Source organism: Hemitrygon akajei, chromosome 8 (assembly GCF_048418815.1).
Source record: "Hemitrygon akajei chromosome 8, sHemAka1.3, whole genome shotgun sequence".
Lineage (NCBI taxonomy): Eukaryota > Metazoa > Chordata > Chondrichthyes > Myliobatiformes > Dasyatidae > Hemitrygon > Hemitrygon akajei.
Window position 1 is genome coordinate 140,439,512 of NC_133131.1, and position 27,477 is coordinate 140,466,988.

At 40.4% G+C, this 27,477-nt stretch overlaps 1 protein-coding gene across 6 annotated transcripts in view; it reads left to right on the top strand.

Annotated features, from left to right (window-relative positions):
- The window catches only part of jcada (junctional cadherin 5 associated a), a 322,416-nt gene that overhangs the window by 5,238 nt on the left and 289,701 nt on the right, over positions 1 to 27,477 (top strand). For 4 of the 6 annotated variants that reach the window (XR_012100038.1, XR_012100039.1, XM_073054752.1 and 1 more), the window contains exon 1: positions 15,572 to 15,686. The exons of 1 other annotated variant lie outside the window; for it this stretch is intronic. The gene's annotated coding sequence lies outside the window, so the exon portion shown is untranslated. Of the gene's footprint in view, positions 1 to 15,571; positions 15,687 to 27,477 lie in introns of those variants that run through there. One more of the 6 variants, XM_073054757.1, reaches the window with a different exon arrangement.

A 27,477-nucleotide genomic window follows, 5' to 3' on the forward strand; every position in this document is an offset into this window, starting at 1 on the left:
GAAGTCAATAAGCAAGCCAGTACACAAGCCAGTGCAGTATGATCTGGAGAGTAAGCTGTTGCCTGTGCAGCAGGCTTCCTCTCCCCACTCAGCTGATGAATCCAAAAGAACTGCAAGGACCGATACAGATTGTTACAGGAGTCGCCAGTAAGCGACGTAGGACTGCTTTAGGGACCCAGCTCTGGATTTTTCTTCGGGATTTACTACTGAAGCCTTCCTCATGAGTAGTTATAGCTGTAAGGCAGCTCTGGTTTGAATTCAGAGTTTTCCTTCTCCTAGATGAGCTGCCAGTCATGGATGGCGAGCCCCATCTGCCCCTCCTCCAGTCAGTAGAAACAGCTCCACCAGGCCTAGTAGCTAAGCCACATGTGAAGGCCAGGAGCTGGACTTGGTTGTCAGAGGCTATGTGACATGTACACTGTTGGAAGCATTTAACACATAGTGGGAGTTTATCCACACTAGAATCAAACCCCCCACCACCACCCCAGGCCATGACAACTTTAAGGAATGAGGAACAGAATAGGTTCTATATAATGTCACCCTCTGGTGACTTATCACAGAATCACTTTAACCTTAAAAGTTAAGTAGCACTTTGCCTAGCAGTCTATGTGAAATGCAGAAAGATATTCCTTTCAAAATCTGTCAGTGTAAATCCAGACAAAAGTATAATTACATCAAAGCCTAAAGTTGCATTCTTACCCTTTATGGAATTGAATAGACTGGCTACCACAAATATTAATTTTATGTATAGTTATTTGTGTAGACTATAGCTCAGCATTTAATACCATCATTCCTACAATCCTGATTGAGAAGTTGCAAAACCAGGGCCTCTGCACCTCCCTCTGCAACTGGATCCTTGACTTGGAAGACCATAGTCTGTGCGGATTGATGATAACATATCCTCCTCACTGACGATCAACACTGGGGCACCTCAGGGCTGTGTGCTTAGCCCACTGCTCTACTCTCTATATACACGTAACTGTATGACTAGGCAGAGCTCAAATACCATCTATAAATTTGCTGACGATACAACCATTGTTGGTAGAATCTCAGGTGTTGACGAGAGGGTGTACAGGAGTGAGATATGCCAACTAGTAGAATGGTGCCGCAGCAACAACCTGGCACTCAGCGTCAGTAAGACGAAAGAGCTGAGTGTGGACTTCAGGAAGGGTAAGACAAAGGAACACATACCAATCCTCATAGAGGGATCAGAAGTGGAGAGAGTGAGCACCTTCAAGTTCCTGGCTGCCAAGATTTCTGAGGATCTACCCTGGTCCCAACATATCGATGTGATTATAAAGAAGGCAAGACATTCGGCTATACTTCACTAGGAGTTTGAAAAGATTTGGCAAGTCAACAAATGCACTCAAAGACTTCTATAGATGTACCGTGGAGAGCATTCTGACAGGCTGCATCACTGTCTGGTATGGAGGGGGGGGGGGGGGGTGGGGGGACTACTGCACAGGACTGAAAGAAGCTGCAGAAGGTTGTAAATCTAGTCAGCTCCATCTTGTGTACCAGCCTACAAGTACCCAGGACATCTTCAGGAAGCGGTGTCTCAGAAAGGCAGTGTTCATTATTAAGGACCTCCAGCACCCAGGGCATGCCCTTTTCTCACTGTTACCATCAGGTAGGAGATACAGAAGCCTGAAGGCACACACTCAGCGATTCAGGAACAGCTTCTTCCCCTCTGCCATCCAATTCCTAAATGGACATTGATCCCTTGGACATTACCTCACTTTTTTAATATGCAGTATTTCTGGTTTTTTTGCACTTTTTAAAATCTATTCAATATACATATACTGTAATTGATTTAGTTATTTATTATTATTATTTTTATATTTAAAAATTTTTTTTTTCTCTTCTAGATTATGTATTGCATTGAACTGCCACTGCTAAGTTAACAAAATTCACGTTAATAAACCTGATTCTGATTCTGAGTAGAAACTTATTGGTAAACTCTTCCACTGTACCAAAATTAAAATGACATTTTATTGGGTGAATGGCATTTTATTAGTTTTACTGCAAAAGCTATCTGCTCTTCCTCTATATTTCTCCTTCTATGTGTCAGAATCAGAATCAGGCTTAATACCACCAGCATAGAGTATGCCGTGAAATTTATAAATTACAATAAGAAGCATGTGCAAAAAAGAAAATTAAATTAAACAAATAGTACAAAACAAAAGGAAAAAAAGCTGTGGTAGTGTTCATGGGTTCATTGTCCACTCAGAATTCTGATGGCAGAGGGGAAGAAGCTGTTCTTGAAATGTTGAGTGTGTGTCTTCTGGCTCCTGTATCTCCTCCTTGATGGTAGCAATAAGAAGAGGGCATGGCTGGGTGATGGGGGTCATTAATGAAGGATGCCAACTTTTTAAGGCTTCGCCTTTTGAATGTGTCCTCGATGCTGAGGAGGCTAGAGGCCATAATGGAACTGGCAGAGTTTACAATTTACTGCAGCGACCTCTCCATACCAGTTAGAATGCTCTCCATGTTACATCTGTAGAAATTTTCTAGTGTCATTACTAACATACCAATTCTCCTCAAACTCCTAATAAAATATAGCTTCTTTGCAATTGCATCAACATGTTGGGCCCAGGATAGATCCTCAAAGATGTTGCCACCTAGGAACTTGAAAGTGCTCACCCTTTCCATTGTTGATCCGTCGATGAGGACTTCCTCGACTTCCCCTTTCTGAAGTCCACAATCAATTCCTTGGTGATACTGACGTTGAGCGCAAGGTTGTTCCTGCAACACCACTCAACCAGCAGATCTATCCTGCTCCTGTACGCCTCTTCATCACCATCTGAAATTCTGCCAACAGTAGTTGTGTTGTCGGCAAATTTATAGATGGCGTTTGTGCCACACCACTTGATCGTGGGTATAGAGAGAGTAGAGCAATGTGCTAAGCATGAATCCTTGAGGTGTGCCAGTGTTAATTGTCAGCGAGGAGGAGATGTTATTTCCGATCCGCGCAGATTGTGGTCTCCCAGTGAGGAAGTCAAGGATCCAGTTACAGAGGTCCAGGTTTTGAACCTTCTTGACTAGTACTAATTCTTAAAAAGATGTTGTTTTCTGAAGTACCCAGAGCTGTGACTGTGAGTCCTAACTGGGAATATCTGATGATTCCTGTTGGAGCTACACGCAAACAATAGCCTCTTAAAATTGCGCCATCTTAACTTTTTTTTTACCTCTTACATATTTACGTCCTCTCTTAAATTGTCCTGAATTCCACCTTGGTAACTATAGTAAATTATTGAGTCATCTTCTGTGTGAAAATTTTTCTTGAACTTCCTTTTTTGCTTTTATAGTGATAACTTGCATTCAATGTTATCGGCAAGTGGAAACAATTTTTCGTCATAGTGTAATGTTAGGAAGAGTTCCTTACTGATAAGGAAAATGTACCAATTCTGATTCTATCACTAGAGAATATACAGCATGGAAAGCTTTTACTAAAATTATTTCTTGGCAAATACTTCCTACTTTTGTATTTCACAGAAAAATGGTATACAGTGGATTCCAAATAATTGGATCACATTGGCACCAGTATATTTTGGCCCAATTAAGCGGCTATCCAATTAGCTGTTTCATGGAAATAGTTAAAAAGGTATAAAAAAAGACCATAAAGCTATGAGATATAGGAGAAGAATTAGGCCATTTGGTCCATCTAGCCTGCTCCGCTATTTCATCATGGCTGATCCATTTCCCTCTCAGCCCCGGTCACCTGCCTTCTCCCCGTATCCCTCCATGCCCTGACTAATTAAGAACCTATCAACCTCTACCTTAAATATACATAATGACTTGGCCTCTTCAGCTGCAGTGCGACCATGAATTCATCACTCTCTGGCTAAAGCAATTCCTCCTCATCTCTGTTCTAAATGGATGTCTCTCTATTCGGAGGCTGTGTCCTCTGGTCTACAACACCCCCATCATAGGAAACATCCTCTCCACAGGCACGATATCGAGGCCTTTCAATATTTGATAGGTTTCAATGAGATCCCTCCTCATTCTTCTGAGTTCCAACGAATACAGTTCCAGAGCCATCAAATGCTCTTCCTATGATAAGCTTTTCGATAAATTTCATGAACCTCCTTTGAACCCTCTCGAATGTCAGCACTTTCTTTCTTAGATAAGGGCCTAAAATTGCTCATAGTACTCCAAGTGAAGCCTCACCAGTGCTTTATAAAGCCTCAACATTACATGCTAACATTGTATTTGCCTTCCTCACCACTGACTCAACCTGCAAATTAACCTTTAGAGAATCCTGCATTAGGACTTCCAAGTCTGTTTGCACCTCAGATTTTTAAATTTTCTCTCCATTTAGAAAACAGTCTACACTTCTATCTTTTCTACCAAAGTGCATGACCACACACCCCCAACACTGTATTCCATCTGCCATTTCTTTGCCAATTGTCCTAATCTGTCTAAGTCCTTCTGTAGCTTCTCTGATTCCTCAACACTACCTGTCCCTCCACCTATCTTCACATCATCCTCAAACTTGGTCACAAAGCATCAACTCCATCATCCAAATCATTGACACATAATGTAAAAAGAATCAGTTCCAACATAGACTCCTGTGGAACACCACTAGCCACCTGTGCCAAACAGAAATGGTACCATTTAATCAGACTCTGCCTCCTACCAATCAGCCAATGCTCTATCAACACTAATATCTTTTCTGTAATACCATTCCCTCTTAGCTTATTAAGTAGCCTCATGTGTGGAACCTTGTCAATGGCCTTCTGAATATCCACGTAAACAACATACATTGATTCCCCTTTGTTTATCCTGCTTGTTATTTTTTCAAAGAATTCCAACAGATTTGTCAGGCAAGATTTTCCCTTAAGGAAACCATGTTGACTTCAGCCTATTTTGTCATGTGCCCTTAAGTGTCCTCAAATCACATCCTTAACAATCGATTCCAATATCTTCTCAACCACTGAGGTCAGACTAACTGGCCTAGAATTTCCTTTTACAAACTCTCTCCAAAGTGACATTTGCAATTATCCAGTCTTTCAGAACCATGCCAAAGTCTATTGATTCTTGAAAGACCATTGCTAATGTCTCTTCAGCCTCTTCTTTCAGAATACTGGGGAATAGGCTATCTTGTCCAGGTGACTTATTTACCTTTAGGCCTTTCTGTTTCCCAAGCACCTTCTCCCTGGTAATGCCAACTTCACTTACTTCTATCCCCTGATACTTTGAAACTTCTGCTATACTGCTAGAGTCTTCTACAGTGAAGACTCTTACGTAATTATTATTCAGTTTGGCCGCCATGTCCTTGTCCCCCATTACTACTTCTCCAGCATCATTTTCAGTGGTCCAATATCTACCCTCACCTCTCTTTTACACTTTATGTATCTGAAGAAATATTTGTATCCTCTTTAATATTATTGGCCTTTAGCTGTCTTCTGGTGGTTTTTAAAAGCTTCCCAATCTCTAAATGTCCATTAATTTTTACTCTACTATATGCCCTCCCTTTGGCTTTTATATTGGCTTTGACTTCTCCCCTTGTTAACCACAGTTGTATTATCCTGTCTTCAGAATACTTCTATATTTCTTCATTGGGATATAGCTATTCTGTGCCTTCCAAATTCTTCCTGAAACTCCAGCCATTGTTTATGTGCCATCATCCCTACTAGTGTTCCCTTCCAATCAATATCTATCTTCACCTCTCTCATGCCTTTGTAATTCCCTTTACTCCACTGTAATACTGATACATCTGACTTAATCAAAACCAGGTTTAATATCACTGGCATACATTTGTTGTTAACAAAACATAACAATCTGTTGTTATGTGGCCTTCTCTAATTGCAGGGTGAATGACATCATATTATGATCACTGGCCAATAAAGGTTCCATTACCTTATTAAGCTCTTTAATCAATACCAGTTCATTACACAACATCCAATCCAGAATAGCGGATCCCCTAGTGGGCTCAGACACAAGATGCTGTAAAAAGCCATCTCATAGGCATTCTACCAATTCTCCTTTTTGGGATTCAACAACCTAATTTTCCCAATCTATCTGCATATTGAAATTCTCCATGACTATTGTAATAATTACCCTTTTCACATACATTTTCTATCTCCCATTGCAATCTGTAGACCACATCTTTACTATTGTTTGGAGGTCTGTATATATAACCCCATCAGCATCTTATTACCCTTGCATTTCCATAGCTCTATCCAAAATGATTCTACACCTTCCAATCCTATGTCACCCATTTCTCATGATTTGATTTAATTGTTTACCAACAGAGCTTCCTAACCCTTCTGCCTACCTGCCTGTCCTTATGATACAATGTGTATCCTTGGACATTAAGCTCCAAGCTATAATCTTCTTTCAGCCATGATTCAGTGTTGCCCACAAAATACCATTCTATAATTGTATTATTAGTTCAACTGCATGCATTCAAATACCACACCTTCAGTCCTGTATTCATCACCCTTTTTGATTTTGTTCCCCTTTTACATTGAAACTCATCCCATTGACAACAATTTTGCCCCATCATCTGCCTCTCCTTGCTAGCAGTCTCACAACACAGTGCCTCTGTTTGTAAACCAACTACCCCATTATCAGCCCTATCACACCAGTTCCCACTCCCCTGCCAAATGAGTTTAAACCCTCCTGAAAAGCTGTAGCAAACCTACCTGCAAGGATATTGCCCCCCCCCCCCAGGTTCAGATGTAACCCATCCCTTTTGTAAAGTTTGTACTTTCCCCAGAAGACATCCCAATGATCCAGAAATCTGAACTCCTGCCGCCTGCACCAGTTCCGCAGCCACACATTCACCTGCCAAATCATCTGATTCTCACCCTCACTGGCGCGTGGCCCAGTCAGCAATCCAGAGATTACCACCCTGGAGGTCTTTCTACCTAGTTTCCTAAAACCTCTCTTTGGGAACTCCTCACCTTTCCTAATTACTGTATGTCATTGTTGCGAATATGTACCAAGACTTCTGGCTGCTCACCCTCCCCTTTTTAGAATGCCATGTCTGATCCAAGACATCCCTGATCCTGGCAACTAGGAGGCAACATACCATCCCGGTATCTCTATTGCTTCCACAGAATCTTGTCTCTATAACTATGGAAGCCTCTATCACTACTGCAGTCTTCTTCATCTCTCTTCTCTTTGAGAAACACGTCAAACTCAGTCCAGAGACCCGGTTGCTGCTAGTCCCTCCGGTAGTTCGTCCCCATCAATAGTATCCAAAGTGGTATACTTATCATGGAGGGGAACAGCCACAGTGGTCTTCTGCACTGGCTACCCATTTCCCCTCCAGTCACCCAGTTACCTGCCTCCTGCAAACTAGGGGTGACTAACTCCCTGTAGCTCCTACCTATCACCTCCTTATTCTTCCATATGAGTCGAAGGTCCAGTTCCTTAATGTGTTCAGGTGCAGCTCGGTGCACCTGGTGCAGGTGTGGTTATCCGGGAGGCTGGATGTCTCCCAGAATTCCCATGTCTCACATGCAGATCAAAACACAGCCCCTGGAGCCGTTCCCACTGCACTGACTCTGCCCTAACAGAAAACTACCATTTAACTGAGTTTCAAATTATGTATTTAAATGAAATACGGAACAAATACAGTACTTTAAAGCTGTCTATTATTTTCTAATAGTTACTAATGGAGGAATTCATCCAATGTACACTAGTGCATTATTTAAATTGACTGTAAATGAAGAAATCAGCACAGACACCTAATGCAGATAATAGACTGCCTCCAAATCTTCATTTTCAGGATGATCAGAATCCGAATCAGATTTAATTTCGCCGGCATATGTTGTGAAACTTGGTAACTTTACGGCATCAGTACAATGCAATACATGATAAATAAATATACAGAAAAAAACTCAGTTACATTAAGTATATACATACGTTTATTAAATAAAGTTAAAATAAGTAGTGCAAAATAACAGAAATAAAAAAGTGAGATAGTGTTCATGGGTTCAATGTCTATTTAGAAATAGGATGGCAGAGGGGAAGAAGCTGTTCCTGAATTGCTGAGTGCGTGCCTTCAGGCTTCTGTACCTCCTTTCTGACTGTAACAATGAGAAGAGGACATGTCCTGGGTGGTGGGGGTTCTCAATGATGGACGCTGCCTTCCTGAGGCACCGCTCCTTGAAGATGTCCTGGATACAACAGAGGCTGGTACCCATGATAGAGCTGACTAATTTTACAAGTTTCTGCAACTTATTTTGATTGTCAACACCTTCAAATTCTTCATAGTCATAACTTGCTGATGAAGCAAAATTGTTTCATTTTCACTCTCAGCCATTTCTTGCATCTCCAAGCCTCACTGCTTGAGACCACAGTGAGCAAAGCAGATCTGAATTATCTTACTGCTTATTTCTCTATTTTTTGAACACAAACACACAACAATTGATGCTTATTTAAAAACTGTTTTCTCTAAGCACAGTGTAATGGCTCATGTCCACACAAGAGCACATGTCTGATGATAGTTAGAAGCTGTTTGACCACAGTCCCCTGCACCAAATATGTGAATGGTATCCCAAATAAATGAAGGGAATCCTGGCTATTTTCTCGATTAGTTTTCATTCTTTAAGAGTTGTCCTAAATAAGTGCCTGCCCCAATTAAGCAGAATCCGCTGTATTTATGAATGGTGCAGTGACATCATCACAAAACCCCTGCCACAACCAAGCTCTTGCGAAGGCCTTGGAGAGTACTGTGAGTAAGGGTTATCAACTGGATTTCAAAGATCTACAATCCTTAAAGACATCCCAAAGTTCAAAGTAAATTTATTATCAAAGTACATATATGTCACCATATACAATCCTGACATGAAGAGTCCTTGAGAGTGAATCCATAGGTTGTGTGAAAATTTCAATAATGGGGGAAGAGAAACTGAGTGAAGTTATCCCCTTTGGTTCAAGCACCTGATATTTGAGGGGTAACAACTGTTCCTGAACCTGGTGGTGTGAGTCCTGAAGCTCTTTTACTTTTTTCCTGACGGCAGCAGCGAGAAGAGAGCATGTCCTGGGCAGTGGGGATCCCAGAAGATGGATGTTGCTTTCCTGCGACAGCATTTCATGGAGATGTGCTCAATAGTAGGGATGGCTTTACCTGTGATGAACTCGGCCATATCCACCCAGTTTTTGTAGGCTTTTCTGTTCAAGGGCATTGGTGTTTCCATACTAGGCTGTGATGCAGCCAGTCAGTATACTCTCTACCATAAATCTATAGAAGTCTGCCAAATCTTCGCAAGCTTCTAACAAAGTATAGGCACTGCCATGATTTCATTGTAATGGCACTTATATGCTGGGACAGATCCTCTGAAATGATAACACAAGGAATTCAAAACTGCTGACCCTCTCCACCTCTGATCCTCCTCTCCTTTTCTTCTCATTCCTCTCCTAAATGGACACTTACTCGGTCTTAATGCCCCTTATCCTAAATTCTCCATTTTGAGGGAGTAGTCTATTAGCATATTCAATTTTTTTAAATTACTTTTCATTCTGTTAAACTCCAGTAATTATAAAAAAAATCAAGAACTGCAGATGCTGGGAGGTTAAATTCCAAAGCAGAAATTGTGGAAATTGAGCAGGGCCTGTGGTATTTGTGAAGAAACAGAGCTGACATTTCAGCTCAATGAGCCTTCAAGTGAGTATCGGCTAGTCTCGCTTGAACCATTTGTTCCTGAATCATTCTAGTGAGACCATGGTGCACTGACTCTGGGCAAGTCTCCTCGAGTATGGAGATCAAACTAACTGGACCAACATTAAGGTTGAGTTTATTGTCATGTGCACAGGTGCAATGAAAACCCTACTCCCATCCCAGACATGCATCACAAAATACATAACATCCACAAAATTCCAACAACTTACTGTGAGAAGCTTGTGGAAGGCCACCCAAAATGTTTGACCCAAGTTGAACAATTTAAAGGGAATGCTACCAAATACTAACAAAGTGTATGTAAACTTCTGACCCACTGGGAAAGTGATGAAGGAAATAAAAGCTGAAATAAATCATTCTCTCTACTATTATTCTGACATTTCACATTCTTAAAATAAAGTAGTGATCCTAACTGTCCTAAGAAAGGTAATGTTTTCTGGGATTAAATGTCAGGAATTGTGAAAAACTGAGTTTAAATGTATTTGGCTAAGGTGTATGTAAACTTCTGACTTCAACTGTATATATAAAATTATATAAATTACTCACTTGAAGGGTCATAACCTGAAATGTTAGTATAGTTTCTCTCTTCACATATACTACTGGCCTGCTGAGTACTTAAGGCACATTTGTTTTTTAATTGTTTTAAAAGCCCGTCTTCATTGGCTTCAATGTACAGTATATGGGGATTCTAAAATATTGTGAAATACAAGAACATTTTGTTACTTCACTGAATTATCAGCTGAGTTTACACCAAAATCATAGAACGGGGTTTGAACACACAAACTTCTGGCTGAACGAGAGTGTTTCAAATTGAACCAAGCACTCTCTTACAATAGAATAGTGTTGCTGAATTTGACCATCAATCTTTATAAAAATAACTCACATGGTACACAAATATACTTCAGAATTCATTCAGGGGTAAAGCTCTATTCCTCATCAGCAGAATGTGCATGGATAGAAGTGATGGTCTAACTCATCCATTCTATGTGTCTGCATGTTCTAACAAAGTTTGCACTGTAGGTTAAGCCAAGCTGCTATTTTTAGAAATTCCTGCTAATATTGAGAACACACTGAACACAATGGGCACAGCGTCACTCTAGGGGAGGTGGCGTTGTGCCCAGGTTTCCATACAAACATACTGATTAATCAAATATATTATCTCCTAGGAATCAGAATCAAAATCAGGTTTATTACCCCTGGCATATTTGCCCTTTTGTGGCAGCAGTACACTGCAAGACACAAAAAAAAAATTACTATAGGTTACAAAAATAAGAAAGCAAACAAATAAATAAATGGATACATAGTGCGAAAGAAGAACTGCACAGTAGTGTTCATGGGATCATGGACCGTTCAGACATCTGACAACAGAAAGGCAGAAACTGTTCCTAAATTCTTAAGTATGGGTCTTCAGGCTCCTGTATCTCCTCATTGAGAGTATGTCCTGCTGGTGAGGGTCTTTATGATGAATACTGCCTTCTTAAGGCACCACCTCTTGAAGTTGTCCTTGATAGAGGGAAGGGATGGAACTGGCTTGGTCTGTAACCCTCTGCAACCCCTTTTGATCCTGAGCCTCCATATCAGGCAGTGATGCAACCAGTCAGAATGCTGCCCACGCTATATCTGTCAAAACATTCGAGTCTTTGGTGACAAACTGAGCAATAGACGGTTCTCTTAACAACTGCTGGTTGTTAACCAGCACGATTCAGCCAATAGCTCAACAGCTTTTAGTCAAACTGTGGTCCTTCCTAGACAAAAGGCCCATGTGAACTCAAGGCTACAGTCACCTGTTCTGCATTATCACCCTATGACCCTGGGCTCAATCAGCCTCTGAAGAAGGATTTCTTCACTTTGCTGGTATTCAACTGTTGTTATTCACTAATCAAATTTTGATTTACTTAGATTGCTAATTATGTGATTGAGAAGTTTTAAAGGATCATAGGTGCAAGGAAAACAAAGTTATCAAAAACAAAATAAATATTAACAAAAAGCACTGTCAGGCAACGTCTGTAAAGAGAATTGAAATTGAGAGATCAGCCAATTGCTCCCAATTTTACTGTTTTGTGTGCCTTTGTTGTTATAGGTGTGTTATGATTGGATAGCAGTTTTGCAAGGACTGAAACAAATCACTTTTGCATGAATTTGTTGATTCAAGAATATTCATGCTCTTGAATTTGTAACTATTTTTTCAGCAAAGAAAACATTGGCAAAAATCCATTTTTCATCAGAAGTACCTTCCCAGTTATTAAAGTGTGTCCGGACCTTTCTGTCTGCCCTCAGCCCTAACTGTGAACTATTCATTTATCAAGTATAGCAAATAAAAAAAGGTAATTTGTCTGACTTGGAGATACATTAGTAATTGAAAGAAGGGACATTTCAGGATGATTTGTTGATATTTATCTAATAAAATTTTGTCAACTGCTGTATAAATCATTAATGAATCTTAATGTGGATTATTAGGTAGGCCTTTATCTACCTTAATTTGAAAAATTCAGACATACTAATGCTGACTATTAAATCAGACCATAAGAGCATATTCACAAGAAACTGAGTCCAAAGTTAGTAAAGTTCAAGCCAGATAAGAGGTTAAAAGTACTTTTTTTCTTGCAGAATAAACTTGCACCAAATAGGCACAAACCCATTCTTTAAAATAACTCTGTAATAAGTGTCAAAGAACAGGATTGATGGGTTTCTGAAACAGTTTTCAGGACCTTGCCTGCAAAACAGAATGGCTTATAAGATGTTACATGAAACAGCAGTTTTCTGTCAGCTCTGAATATGTGGCGTGGGGAATGGATTAGAAAGGATATTGTTCGGCTAAGTTTAGGACAAAGGCACTGTGAGAAGTCCTCTAGATGCCGAGCCTGCTCCCCTTCAGATATGTTTCTGGCGCGACCATATTGTTGATTTTGATATGTGAAATCTAAGTACAGTAGAGGTGAACTTTGACAAAGTCAGCTGGGTCAGAATAGTCCATTTCAGCTCTTTGTAGAGCAAATTAATCTGTTCCCTTCTTCATTTCTCCCCCTTATGCCTCCACATTATTTTCCCTCAACTACCTGTCCAATTTCCTTTAAAAAACCATGACTCTATTCCCTTATACCAGATCACAATCACACTGTGAGTTAAAAAGCTTTCATTTGCATCTCACCTGGGCTTTTCCCTTTATGTCTGCTTCCCTTGGTCCTTGGTTTTTATGATAACAAGATAACTTCTACCATTTCTAAATCTCATTATTCTTTGTGTTTTTCTCAGATCTCTTTTCAAAGAGCTTCGTTCCAGTAACAACCATCCCAGCCTCTCCAGGTTAGCCTAATACATGATACCTGGAACCATTCTAGAAAATACCATCTGCCCTCTCTCACAGACATTCACACCCTTTCTACTAGAGCTGGAAGCAATTCATGCAAGAGCTCAGCCAAAACTGGTGTCCAGGGAATTATGGAGTGAGGTGAAGCCATTTACAATGGGTGGCTGGAGTTACCCGTCAGGCCAGAATGTAAACGATCCATGATTTCAACAGTATGAAAATGTACAAAAACCTTATCATCTTAAAATATTCCAATTATGTTGTTTTATACTCTTCACTTCAGCAGTAAAAAGGTTAAAATGAATATTTATAAATGACTTTAACTGAAGTCAGTTTGGACCTCGAATTCTATTCAGTATTTATGTTTGCCTTCTGTATTTGTCACACAATTGCTACATGCAGTATTTTTCCCCAATAGCCTTAAATGTCCTGGGTTGAATTTGCTTTGCCACCTTAAAATAGGATTAAAACAATGTTGTAGGATATTTTACTCTTCTGTATGAATGTAATAAAAAAACAAATTCTTTAGTTGTGAGGTCACGGTTCAGCATTGTGCCTCTCCTCGAGCAAAACTGTGCTAGTCAGCTTCAGCAGGGGCTGTTGTTTTGATCTGTGTCAGGATCTGCAGTTGCCATCATTTAGTCTAGTCAGTTCTTTTAAACAGTTGTACTGTAAGTAGCACTCCTCTGGCTACTGCGGAGTGTTGCTGTTTAACGAATGGAAGCAGTAGGTGAGAGAGTCTTCCAGGAGGCGCAAATGACGTTGGCAGATTGGTGAAGGACATTGGTCAGGAAAGCTATGTTCTTTTCTTTGGGTAAGGGGACAATGGAGACCCTACAGGAGTCCAGCTATGCTCTCCTGGCAGGAACTTTCCAAAGAGGAATTATACTACCTCAGAACTATCTGAGAGTTATCAGGATCCAGGACAAAAGAGGAGTTGAGGCTATTATAGAACAGCCATGATCATATTGAATGGTGAGATAGCAGGAGATGCCTATTTTCTTGTGTTCTTGACTTTAGTCTATCAATGGCCGGAGTGTTGGCAGAAGCCTTTAATGCAGGTAAATGCCTGTGCCCACTTTGTTTCCCCTTCTGGTCTAAAGGAAAGTAAGGTGAACTTGTCTCTCCTTAAATATGGAGTTTAGATGACTTCAGTAATGCACCAAGCAGCGAGATTTGCAGGAGATCAATTGAAGAGCCAGAAATTATCCGAAGGCTAGCAAGCTAAAAAATGGCCATAACCTTGACCTTCGCAGGTCAAAGATTGAGATTGGCTTTGAGGTCAAAGGACATACTGCTCAGAGTGACGATTAAGAATATAGTTAAGTGCTAAATAGCAGACTTTCAAGGGAAATGTCATGTGTAAAAGTTGGCTGTTCAGTGACTTAAAAAGAACTAATTTTTCAGATGTTGAGTTGAAAATCAGGTTGGAGATGAATCTTGGGCATAGCACTGCTGTTGTTGTAATTTTGGGGTTAGGTGTTCATCTAAGCCAGGCAGTAACTGTAAAGGCAAACCAAGATCCTACCAAAATTCAGGAGTCAGATTACCTCGCCCTTAAATTGACTTGATGAGCATGAAATTAATGACTCAATCCACCTCGGCTGATTTACTAATATGTGGATCTTGTCTTGGCCATTCTCCTGCATTTAGCTTCTATTCAGTGACAAGAATGCACAATAATTTTACTAAGCTATTTACTAAGCTACTTGGATAGCAAATCTGGTTATGGCAAGCAATCAAATCTTACTCCAACTCTTTAGAATCAAAGATAAAAATTAATTCTTGATCAGCCAATTGTTGGAAAATTCCAAATAGTTCATGCAGAAAAAAAATCATACAAATTCTTTTCCATAAAGTGTTGGCCACATTACTCACAACTAAAACCCACTGAAAATCGCATTTATATATCCCTACAATTATTGATCAATTTTGACCATAAATAAGTATGAAATATAAAGAAAAGCCCAAAGAAAAAATATGTGAGTTGCTCACAATCAAATCAAATTATCTTGCAAAATCAATTGCCATTTCAAGTTTAACTTCTGCAGTTGTTTCTACCCTTTGATTCCAGCAGTTATTACTGTGGGTGAGCAATAACCTTCAAGAACTTCCCACAGATACTGCTCGACCAGCAGAGCTCCTTCAGCAGATTATTTTGCACCAGATTCCAGCATCTGCAAATCTCCAATGTGTTCAAGAAAATAATCTGCTTTAAAAGTGTGACCAATTAAAAAGCTGGGGAAAAAGTCCCAAGAATTATCAAGGCATAACTTTGCCCCCACCCCACCACCTCAAATAGAGGAGCTGACTTAGAGTTCGTTTGCTATGCTGATAAAATTTGCTAGAAAAATCACAGAGGCTCCAATTTTCCAGGCTACCTGTGAGTCTACAGAAACTTAAGTGACTAAGGAGGACAATCTTTCAAGGAAATATCAGCCCCACAGATCTTAAAAATACAACAGGATGACAAGGGCCAGCAGCACATACAGTAGTGTGTCACTGTATGGCTGACACAGCCTTTGCATACAGGGCTCTTCAGAGAAGGGCGTGTGGTGTGGTGCAGATAACAGAACAATAGCAGTGTTTTGTTTAGGAAACAGCTGCAGGATGAAGGGGGAGTGCACTCTGAGAAGAGACTAGCTCGCAGCCTATTTTTCCAGACTCTGGTTTTATTCAGTTAGGTCACTTCAATGTGCAACAGCAGTTCCAATAGCAGAGTAAAGAACAACTCTTTCACCTCAGGTAAGGTTATCGTTGTTCAGTGTTTGCTAATTTGGGTAACAATTCTGACTGAACTTTCTCAGTCATTACAATATGACTTCATAACTTTATGAGGTTTCCTCAACTGTCTTCAACCAGAGAGTAAAGATCACTGAGGAACAGTAATAAGCCCTGTGCCAATGACAATGTATCATACTTTACACTGTGAGTGTCGTGAAAGCTCAGATAATCAGAATCCCATTAGTAGTCCCATTAATAGTCAGCAAAGAGGCGAGCACAGTTGCTTTGGACTCTGCAATGCACCCTGGTAATAAGAGAAACTAGACTCCCTTTGTCGTTGCAAATGAGCATCACTGATGCTTTGGTAAAAAGCATGGAAGAAATTATTTCTAAAAAAAATTGGCTCTGTTTGCATTGCATGAATTCGTTGAATTCTTTTATAATAACTGCTGATTTATTTATGTTTAATGGAATTATTATGAATATAATTCACTGTTAAAATTTACAGTAAAGTTTTCATAGCTTCCCTGTAGATACAGTGAACCATAATTTTATTTTATGGTTAAAGATGCCGCATGTTACTTTCATTGGCATCTATGCAGGGAAGCATTTCCACGGCTCACCTGCTCTGCTGAATCGTGATATTTCGTCCCTTGCGCTACCTTGTTATAGCCTTGCACCTTTTCTGTGACTGTAACACTTTATTCTGCAGTCTGTTTTTGTTTTCTCTTGTACTACCTCGATGCATTATTGTAATGAAATGGTCTGCATGGAAGTTTATCACTGTATCTCAGTGCATGAGGTAATAATAAATGAATTGAATTCCAACATATTTTGCTGATATTCCCACTCAAAAGAACATCTAAGTGATATTACAAGATGTTCTATTAAACGGTCTATGTGAAATGTTATCACTGTTTTCAGACAGTCCCTGCCCACTTACACTGGGGAATGATTCCACAACGGAGTCAATTTCCCCATTGCATGGTAACCAAAAATCTACCTCGTGTTTCCAGGCAGTTTATTCTACCCTGAAAATGTAAACTAGTGACTACTTTCTAGTGGTCACTGAGCAGGGCACCAACCCCATCTACATCATCCCGGCCTGGTACTGCAGTCACTGGATTGGATCAGGAAAATTATGCTCTTTAAATCAAATGTACAAGGATTGATAAAATTAGGCCTTGTTTATCTGGAGTTTATCACACTGATGGATATGGGATTAACTGGATTCTTCACAGAAGAACAGTTAAAATTCCATATGTGTGTAAATCACCAGGGAATAGGATTTGTGTTGTTTGTTTAACCCACCAGTGCAAGGGAAACTTCTAATCCTGGAGAAAATCAAATTCCATCCTTCTTTTCCACATGTATGCATTACCTTGAGTATCAAAGGTTCCACCTCTTCCAAACGCATATGATTACCTAACAAAGCCAAAAGAAACACAGAAACATCCCAGCTAACCTCTTGGAACTATATCCTCTACGTCCCCCCCATCAAGAGACCAAATACTTGTCCAGGAGATAACTCTGGCTCTGATTAACAGGGTGTCTGATGAATGATCTTGGCTCAAAACGTCGACTCTTTATTCCTCTCCAAAGATGCTGCCTGACCTTCTGAGTTCCTCCATGTGTTACCAGCATCTGCAGAATCTCTTGTGTTTATTCTGGCTCTGATAGTTCCCTTTCTCTATTCATTCTTCAAGTTGCTGATAAACTGCTCAGATCAAAGTGCCCTTGAGAGAGTTGTGTTATGTGGCCTTCTTGAATCAACACAGCCTTTTTAATTTGATAGTCGTTGCACGGCTGAATGGCTTACTTTGCTGGAATCACTTAAAGGCAGGCAGAGTTGATTAATTTAGTGAACCAATTGGATTAAGGCAACCTGATTGTTTCATAGAAAAGACTTGTTTTTAATAATTTCAAGTAACAGGGATTTTTGGAATGTTTGCTAAGGTTGGAAGGAGTGACACAGCAGTCTGTCTATCTCAGACTTTGTTTAAAAATGGTAGTGAGGTGCCCTGAGAAGGAAGATGGCAACACACACTTATGTGTGACTTTGGATTTGCCGTCATTCAATCTCTGCTGGAAAATGGAGCCGGAAAGATCAAAGCAGCTTGGATACCTCTGTCCTTGCTGGCTGGTGTGTGTGAAGTTGAATGCATAGAAATCTCTTTGATAAGACTTAGTCAGTTTTCCGAGTATTGCCTTTGGTTCATTGACCCATGGAAACAGCTTTATTGCAATAAACATACTTTTGTTGTGTATGTGACTTGTGCCAATAGAACTGACTCTGAGTTCCCCCCTCCCCCTGTTCACGGGGATTTTCTCTTTAACCTGGAAGGCCTTTTGTTCTGGTTTCCCCCACTTCCTTGGCTGTAAGAAGGTTATTAGTAACTCTAGTCAGTTGGTCTGACAGTCAGCACAAGTATTGTTCCTAGCATCTGAATTCATGTTCTTTTCCCCTGCTGTTTCCATGTTTCATATACTGTTCCCAGTTGAAAAGATAGGAAGCAGTCACTTTGCTCCAAGGAGTTGCTAAGGCGATCTCAGAATCTCTTTATTGTCAATGGACACTGGCTCTGTTGCTGTGCTGGCCATCAAATACCCATCAATACTAAATACAAAGGTCATCCCATCATCAACCTGATGCTGAGTTACCACCCATTCAGTGATAACTCTGTAGCTGTAGACACATTCCTCACCAGCCATGCCCGTCATAACTTTGTGTAGCTTAGTCAGATCTCCCCTCAGCATCTCCACTCCAAAGAAACAAAACAACTTACACAGTCCCCCCTCATAACTGAACTACTTCAATCCAGGCAGCATACTCATGAATGTTCTCTACACTCATCACATGTCTCATCACATCCAGACTGTGCTGTGGTAACCAGGACTATATGTAGTACCTTATCTGTTACATAACCAATGTTTTATAGAGATATACTATAATCTCCTTCATTTTAATTTTGTGCACCAGCTAATGAAGGGAAGCATTCTGTATACTATTTAATCCATTTTATGTACCTTTTCTGCTCCATTAGGAGATGTTTGGACATGTACACCAAGGGCCCTCTGTCTCTTAATGATCCTACCATTCTTTGTGTATGTCCTAGTCTATAAATTCTCCCATAAAATCTTACCACCTGCTGTGCTTCTTATCTTACCAACGGATCAATATAGTTTGGTAGTGAAAATTAATCTCTTCACTACACACACCAGCACCTTTCATGTTATAATCCAAATTACTCAACATACTTTCATTCAGATATTATAAAAAATAGCAAGGATCCCTCAACCAATCCCTGTAGCACACCTCAGGTGAAAGGCTTTCATTCACAAAGTTATTCCTTCACCATCACCCTCTGCTTCCCATCACCAGTTTCCCAAATTGCCAAGAAGCCCATAGGTTCTTAACCTTTGGACCAGTCTGAATACATTGGGACCCTAGATTAAGACCTTACCAAAGTCTGTAGAGAATTTATTAACATGCTACTCCCATCAACACAATTCAATATTCAATGAAATTAGACAAGGCTAACTTAGAGTCTTTTCAAAGCCCTGCTGACTATCTGTGATTTCTCCTCCAAGTGCCAAGTAATCTGAATTTTTCCATTTGTTTCTCAGTCACAGCTGGTAGACCCATGGGCTTGCAATTACCTGGCTGATCGCTACTGTCACACACGTGTGCATCTCACAGTAAACTCAACTCTGACTTTGACTGGACTGCCCTTCTCGAACAGAACAACTACATTTGCTGACCTCAAGTCATTTGGCTCCAATTATGTGGCCAGTGAATGTGGGAATATCTCTGTCAGAGCCTCAGCAATCTCTTCCCTTGTTTCCCCACTCATCTCCTGGGTCCTGGAGATTTATGCACCTTTAAACTGACTAAGACATCCAATACAACCTCTTTTCTTTTGTCGGTCCTAAGAGTATAGTACCACATTCTTTTAATATGAACTCATGTAATATTAATTAGGTATATTGTGATTATATGCAATACATTTTCAAAGGTTTTGGAAGGACTGGAGCATTTCAAGTCATCTAATCTGCACATGTTTGGCCTTACTCTGACAAATGGTGTAATGTCTAATAGTGTTTTATTCTATCTTCAGTGGTAGAAATCCAGAAGATGGCAGCTGTTGCCTCCTTCCTTTTGATGAGTGTTGTAAAATGTCACTGAATAGTGTTTATTTAGGTGTCTGTTCAAGGTATCAAGTTTATTGATGTGAGTGAAAGTGAAATAGGAATAAATAATCCACTTTTCTCCACCATTCCAGTTTGTGGCCTGCCTGAATCCAAATAAAGCTATTAAGGCACATTACAGCCTTCAAAACAAACTACGTTTTAATATACAACCCTCTGAAGCTTTCAGTTGTTGACCAATGCCAAACTACAGCCCAGTCAGAGCAGGATTGCTTTCTTTCGGGGATTTGAACCAGAGTTGTCTTCCAGCGGCATTTTATCTGATTGCAGTTTGTACTTTTCATCAGACTGCCAGCAAGAGAGCGAGATCAGAGGCAGGTTCATGTGTCTGCTGAGTGGAATGTGTGAGTTTGCAGATGCTGGGGGATGGGTCTATAGATATGGCACTGTAACTCCGAAAATGCATCTGCACATCTCTTTTAAAGGCAGCAAGCAAACTCCTTCCATATCAGCCTTCATCCTGCTCTGTGTTTGCAATTTTAGGAACAGCAATAGAGAAAGCAATTGAAGATGATGCAAATATTGGCATAGACTGCAAATTTTTATTTGATTTATTTTGAGATACAGCGCACAAGCCGCACTGCCCAGCAGCCCACCTATTTTACCTAGAAAATCAAGGGACAATTTACAATGACTAACCAGTACGTCTTGGGCCTGTGGGAGGAAACCAGAGCTCCCAGTGGAAACCCACGCATTCACAGGAAGGATGTATAAACTCCTTACAGACGAGGTTGGAGTTGAATTCCGGATTCTGATGCACCGAATGGTAATAACATCTTAGAACATAGAACATAGAACAATACAGCACAGTACAGGCCCTTTGGCCCACAATGTTGTACTGACCCTTAAACCCTGCCTCCCATATAACCCTCCACTTTAAATTCCTCCATATACCTGTCTAGTAGTCTCTTAAACTTCACTAGTGTATCTGCCTCTACCACTGACTCAGGTAGTGCATTCCACGCATCAACCACTCTCTGAGTAAAAAACATTCCTCTAATATCCCCCTTGAACTTTCCACCCCTTAACTTAAAGCCATGTCCTCGTGTATTGAGCAGTGGTGCCCTGGGGAAGAGATGCTGGCTGTCCACTCTATCTATTCCTCTTAATATCTTGTATGCTTCTATCATGTCCCCACTCATCCTCCTTCTCTCCAGAGAGTAAAGCCCTAGCTCCCTTAATCTCTGATCATAATCCATACTCTCTAAACCAGGCAGCATCCTGGTAAATCTCTTCTGTACCCTTTCCAGTGCTTCCACATCCTTCCTATAGTGAGGCGACCAGAACTGGACACAGTACTCTAAGTGTGGCCTAACCAGAGTTTTATAGAGCTGCATCATTACCTCACGACTCTTAAACTCTATCCCTCGATTTATGAAAGCTAACACTCCATAAGCTTTCTTAACTACCCTATCTACCTGTGAGGCAACTTTCAGGGATCTGTGGACATGTACCCCCAGATCCCTCTGCTCCTCCACACTTCCAAGTATCCTGCCATTTACTTTGTACTCTGCTTTGGAGTTTGTCCTTCCAAAGTGTACCACCTCACACTTCTCTGGGTTGAACTCCATCTGCCACTTCTCAGCCCACTTCTGCATCCTATCAATGTCTCTCTGCAATCTTCTACAATCCTCAACACTATCCACAACACCACCAATCTTTGAGTCATCTGCAAACTTGCCAACCCACCTTTCTACCCCACATCCAGGTCGTTAATAAAAATCACGAAAAGTAGAGGTCCCAGGACCGATCCTTGTGGGACACCACTAGTCACAACCCTCCAATCCAAATGTACTCCCTCCACCACGACCCTCTGCTTTCTACAGGCAAGCCAATTCTGAATTCACCTGGCCAAGCTTCCCTGGATCCCATGCCTTTTGACTTTCTGAATAATCCTACCTTGTGGTACCTTGTCAAATGTCTTACTAAAGTAGTCTTGCTAACTACTCAACAATGGCTGATGACGTGAAGATCTCTCATAGCCACTTACGTTTTTTTGTTCATATTTAAAGCTAATCCTGTGTTTTCCAACAGCAACCTGAGTGTAACTTTACAAGATTCTAGCTTGGATTAAACACCAACTCAGCTCATTAATAAGATGCAGTTGGTCCACTTTTTAAATAGCATTTGATTGAAGTGCTGAGTGCCCAGCAATGCAAATGAAGGCCAGTGAACAGCCATGGCCATTCCCCCACTATCAATAAGTAGCAACCTACTGTTAATAAAAGGGGAAACATCTGGGATTATTATGAACAGAATGACAAACGAATAAAAGAATACTTTTGAACATAGAACATAGAATATTCATGCACAGAGCAGGCCCATCATTCCGCGATGTTGTGCAAACTTTATAACCTACTCTAAGATAACACTTCCCTCCCACATAGCCCTGCATGTTTCTATCATCTATATGCCTATTTAAGAGTATCTGAAATGACTTTAATGTACCTGCCTCTACCACCACTTTTGCCAAGGTGTTTCACAAATCCACAACTCCTTGGATAAAAAACCTACCTCTGACATCCCCCATGTACTTTCCTCCTTAAAGTTATCCCCCCCTTCATGTTAGTCATTTCTGTCCTAGGAAAATGTCTCCAGCTATCTGCTCAAGTTATGCCTCTTATCAATTTATACACCTCTATCAAGTCACTTCTCATTCTCCTTCACTCCGAAGAGAAAATCCCTGGCTTGTTCAACCTGTTGTTATAAAATAAGATTGAAGTTAAATTAATATCCTGAGGAGTGTAGTAAGCAAAGGTTTGGTGGGGGAGTGGGCTCGTTACTTGAGAAGTGGTTAAGCAGACCGGGTCTATATTCTTGAGGGGAATGGGAGGCAATTTCATTGAAATATCCTTAATGTTATTAAGGTGCTTGACTGGGGGGACATTTCCTCTAAATTGGGTGTTTAGAACCAGGAGTCACAGCTTCAAAATCAAGGTTTGCTCAAGGCTGAGAGAAATAAAAATTGTTTACCCTGACAGAAGTGAATCTTTGGAAATCTCTACCCAAAATGGCTGTGGAGCATTTGTCATGGAATATGTTCAGGACAGATATCAATAAATGTGTGACTGAGAATAGCATGAGAATAGCATTAGTGCATGAGAATAACAAACTGATCTGAATGAACAGAGGATCAGACTCTTGGGAACAAATGCACTACTACTGCTTATACACAGTTCTCATGTTCTTATGTTATCAGCATGAGCCACAGAGCAGTATCGCCATCCGCCCACAAATGTGATATTGTTTTTTCCCCTTGTACTAAATCAATGCAATGATGTAAGGAGATGATCTGTGCGGATGGTATGCAAGCGAAGCTTTATTCACTATATCTTGGTACATGTGACAATAATAAACTAATTTTGACCAATTTATTTTATTTTCCTTTATCTCATTTTTTTGTGTCAGTCATAAAAATTCAATTGACCAAGTACGTCTCTAGTTATCCATTCTCCGTAAAAAAAAATGATTTGCTGATTTTACTCCCAAGTTACTAGTTCCCTTTTAAGATTAAATCCTTCACTTTCAGGTTTTCCCAGTAGAGGAAACAGACTATGGAATTTGTTAGCATTACAAACTCAACCGAATACAAACCAAGTTTGGTGAATAGGCACAGTAATCCTTCAAAACCAATACACCATCCTGAGGATCAAAATCCAAACCTAATCTCATGAGTGGTGGAGCGGGCACGAGGGTCAAAACAACCTACTTCTGCTTCTATTTCATGTGAACATGACTATTATAATAGAAGAGAGTGATAAAAACCATGTGAAGGAGCATTAGCTAAAATTAAGATCCATGAAATTGAAGGGAGCCTCAGGGAATGGTCAGAGAATCACAAGCCAGTGAGCCAGGATTATAAGGATGTTCATTTATTAATGTAGTGTGTCAAGAAGCAGGCTTTGAGAATACTGTTGGAGTTTAACATTATAAGACCATAAGACATAGGAGCAGTATTAGGCCATTTGGCCCATTGAGTCTGCTCGCCATTCAGTCATGGCTGATCCTCTTTTTTCCCTCTCCTCAGCCCCACTCCTCTGACCTCTCCTTTTAACCTTTAATGCCGTGGCCAATCAAGAACCTATCAATCTCCACCTTAAATACACCCAACGACCTGGCCTTTGATAGCAAATTCAACAAATTCACCTCCCTTTGGCTAAAGAAATTTCTCTGCATCTTTGTTTTAAATGGATGCCCCTCTATCCTGAGGCTGTGCCATCTTGTCCTCGAATCCCCCACCTTGGGAAACATGGCATTTCAACATTGAAAAGGTTTCAAAGAGTTTCAAACCTTTCATTCCCAGAAACATCATTGTGAACCTCCTCTGAAGCTCCTCCAATGCCAGCACATCATTTCTAAGATGAGGGGCCCAAAACTGTTCACGATACTCAAGGTGAGGCCTCACCAGTGCCTTATAAAGCCTCAGCATCACATCCCTGCTCTTGTATTCTAGACCTCTTGAAAAGAATGCTAACAGTGCATTTTCCTTCCTCACCACCAACTCAACCTGCAAGTTAACCTTTAGGTTGTTCTGCACAAAGACTCCCAAGTCTCTTTGCATCTCAGATTTTTGGATTTTCTCCCTGTATAGAAAATAGTTTGCACACTTATATCTTCTACCGAAGTGCATGACCACGCATTTTCCAACATCATATTTCATTAACCAATTACTTGCCCATTCTCCTAATCTGTCTAAATCCTTCTGCAACCTTCCTGTTTCCTCAACCATACCCACCCCTCCACCAATCTTTGTATCAACTGCAAACTTGGTAACAAAGCCAACTATTCCAACATCTAAACTATTGATATACAGCATAAAAAGAAACAGTCTTTATCAGGTGAGGTAGTCAATCTCAGAGATAAGAATGGCAGATGGAAATGCTGGAATATAAATGAACCTGGGTTTCAGCACCTAAATTACAGAGGAAGGTTGAACAAGTTAGGTCTTTATTCTTTGGAGCGTAGAAGGTTGAGGGGGGACTTGATAGAGGTATTTAAAATTATGAGGGGGATAGATAGATTTGACGTGGATAGGCTTTTTCCATTGAGAGTAGGGGAGATTCAAACATGAGGACATGAGTTGAGAGTTAGGGGGCAAAAGTTTAGGGGTAACACGAGGAGGAAGTTCTTTACTCAGAGAGTGGTAGCTGTGTGGAACGAGCTTCCAGTAGAAGTGGTAGAGGCAGGTTCGATATTGTCATTTAAAGTAAAATTGGATCAGTATATGGACAGGAAAGGAATGGAGGGTTATGGGCTGAGTGCGGGTCAGTGGCACTAGGTGAGAGTAAGCGTTCGGCACGGACTAGAAGGGCCGAGATGGCCTGTTTCTGTGCTGTAATTGTTATATGGTTATATGGTTAACTGAACATGGGGATTTGGACTTGAAAGCTCGACATTATTTACACACTGCAGTTACGTACTACAGTTAGATATCACAGGAATACTGTACTCAATTTCAGGCATCTTATTTTATAAGTTAATAGTAGATCTAAAGTGGAATCAATAGGAAAATGGTTCCATCGGAAGAGAGGTCTCAGCACATGAACAGCAGCTGGGACAATACAGTTTTGCGTCATTTCTGTAATGTTAAAAAATTAGATAATGAACTTTTTGTAGCCTTGAGCCACACAATCTTGGCCGCTGTGAAGACCATGACCTATACCTCAGCTTGACACCTCTATAACAGCTTTAGGTGTGACACAACCTTCTGTTCCACCAAGGTTACATTGCCCCCAACACTAACTCACTGGAAGCAGCTTCAACTTCACCTTGACGTACAGCTGGATTTCAAACTCTGCTCCATGGCTTTCCCCACAACGTTCACACAACTGTGTTACTTTCTCTCCCTGGATTGTGCTCTGCTTCCACTTGCTATGTTTTCATGCTGAACTCTGTTGTGAATTACCAGGTGTGTGATTCATCGGGGTTACTGAAACACCTTTTGTCAAAAGAGAACAGTCTACTCAACTCTATAAGAATACAACGGAATTATTTGAAATATGTGAAAACTCACTATAGTATACAGACCCCACCCTCCCACAGTCAAAATGGAGTATATAGGACTTTATAATCTCCTGTGTATAATATCCATATAAAACAATGGGGAAGATCATTCTTTCTAACAGCACACTGATTTTCTAAACTATGCACTTGCTAAGCATGCTTAATTCATTTATGCATGGGTGTCACAATTTCTGAAATGTCTCCTGGGTTTTGTAAGGTGCACCTGCATTGGAACACCAAAAGTGTGCAGCTTCTTGGGTGAAGCACTCTTGCAAGATCTATTTGCACACCTGTCACCTGTTCAAGGTCACACACCTGAAGAGTTATCACAATTAATCACTACCTACTCTTATCCTCTTAGACCTGTTTTCATTCCAGCAAGATAGCTGGTCAGATCCTATTTTAAAAGATGTTAATGAGTGCAAGTGAGATGTTTTCACAGAAAACCATTTCATGCCAGCCTGGCGCCAGCTGAATGGTTGCAAAAACACGTGATGTTGGATGAAGCATTGTGAAATCCTCACAGACCTAGTGTACATGTTAGCAATTGGATAGCAAGTGGCTGGGGCAGTTGGCACTGGCTTCACTCTATTTTTACTTTTTCTTCTGTTGTTTGTGAGTGAGCACTTGATATTCAGTGATAATAAAGGTAAATACTGTATATAATTTAGCACCACATCGAATATTCATGTGAGTCATTGTTTTCAGTAATGAGCAGGGTTAAATCTAATTATAGGAGCAGATTTACTGATGAAACTAGTGCTATGTGCATAGCTCTCAAAACAACCAAATACAAGCTGGATATAAAATGTTTGTCATCATTAGTGCAGCAGCAAAAGTTTTACTGAGAGCTAGGTGAGTTTATTTTCCTTTCCTTGATCTTTTATGAATATGCACAAAAGGTTATAATTTCACATTTACAGTGGCATGCAGAAGTTTGGGCACCCCTGGTCAAAATTCCTGTTACTGTGAATAGCTAAGCGAGTAAGAGATGACCTGATTTCCAAAAGGCATAAAGTTAAAGACGACACATTTCTTTAATATTTTAAGCAAGATTAATTTTTTATTTCCATCCCTTACAGTTTCAAAATAACAAAAAGGGCCCAAAGCAAAAGTTTGGGTACCCTGCATGGTCAGTACTTAGTAACACCCCCTTTGGTAAGTATCACAGCTTGTAAACGCTTTCTGTAGCCAGCCAAGTGTCTTTCAATTCTTGAAAAAGGCTTCTAGTTCTGTGAGATTCTTGGGCCGTCTTGCATGCACTGCTCTTTAGAAGTCTATCCACAGATTTTCGATGATGTTTAGCTCGGGGGACTGTGAGGACCATGGCAAAACCTTCAGCTTACGCCTCTTGAGGTAGTCCATTGTGGATTTTGAGGTGTGTTTAGTATCATTATCCTGTTGTAGAAGCCATCTTCTTTTCATCTTCAGCTTTTTTACAGACAGTGTGATGATTGCTTCCAGAATTTACTGGTATTTAATTGAGTTCATTCTTCCCTCTACCAGTGAAATGTTCCCCATGCCACTGGCTGTAAAAAAGCTGAAAGCCCAAAGCATGATTGATGCACTTCCATGCTTAACAGTTGGAGAGGTGTTCTTT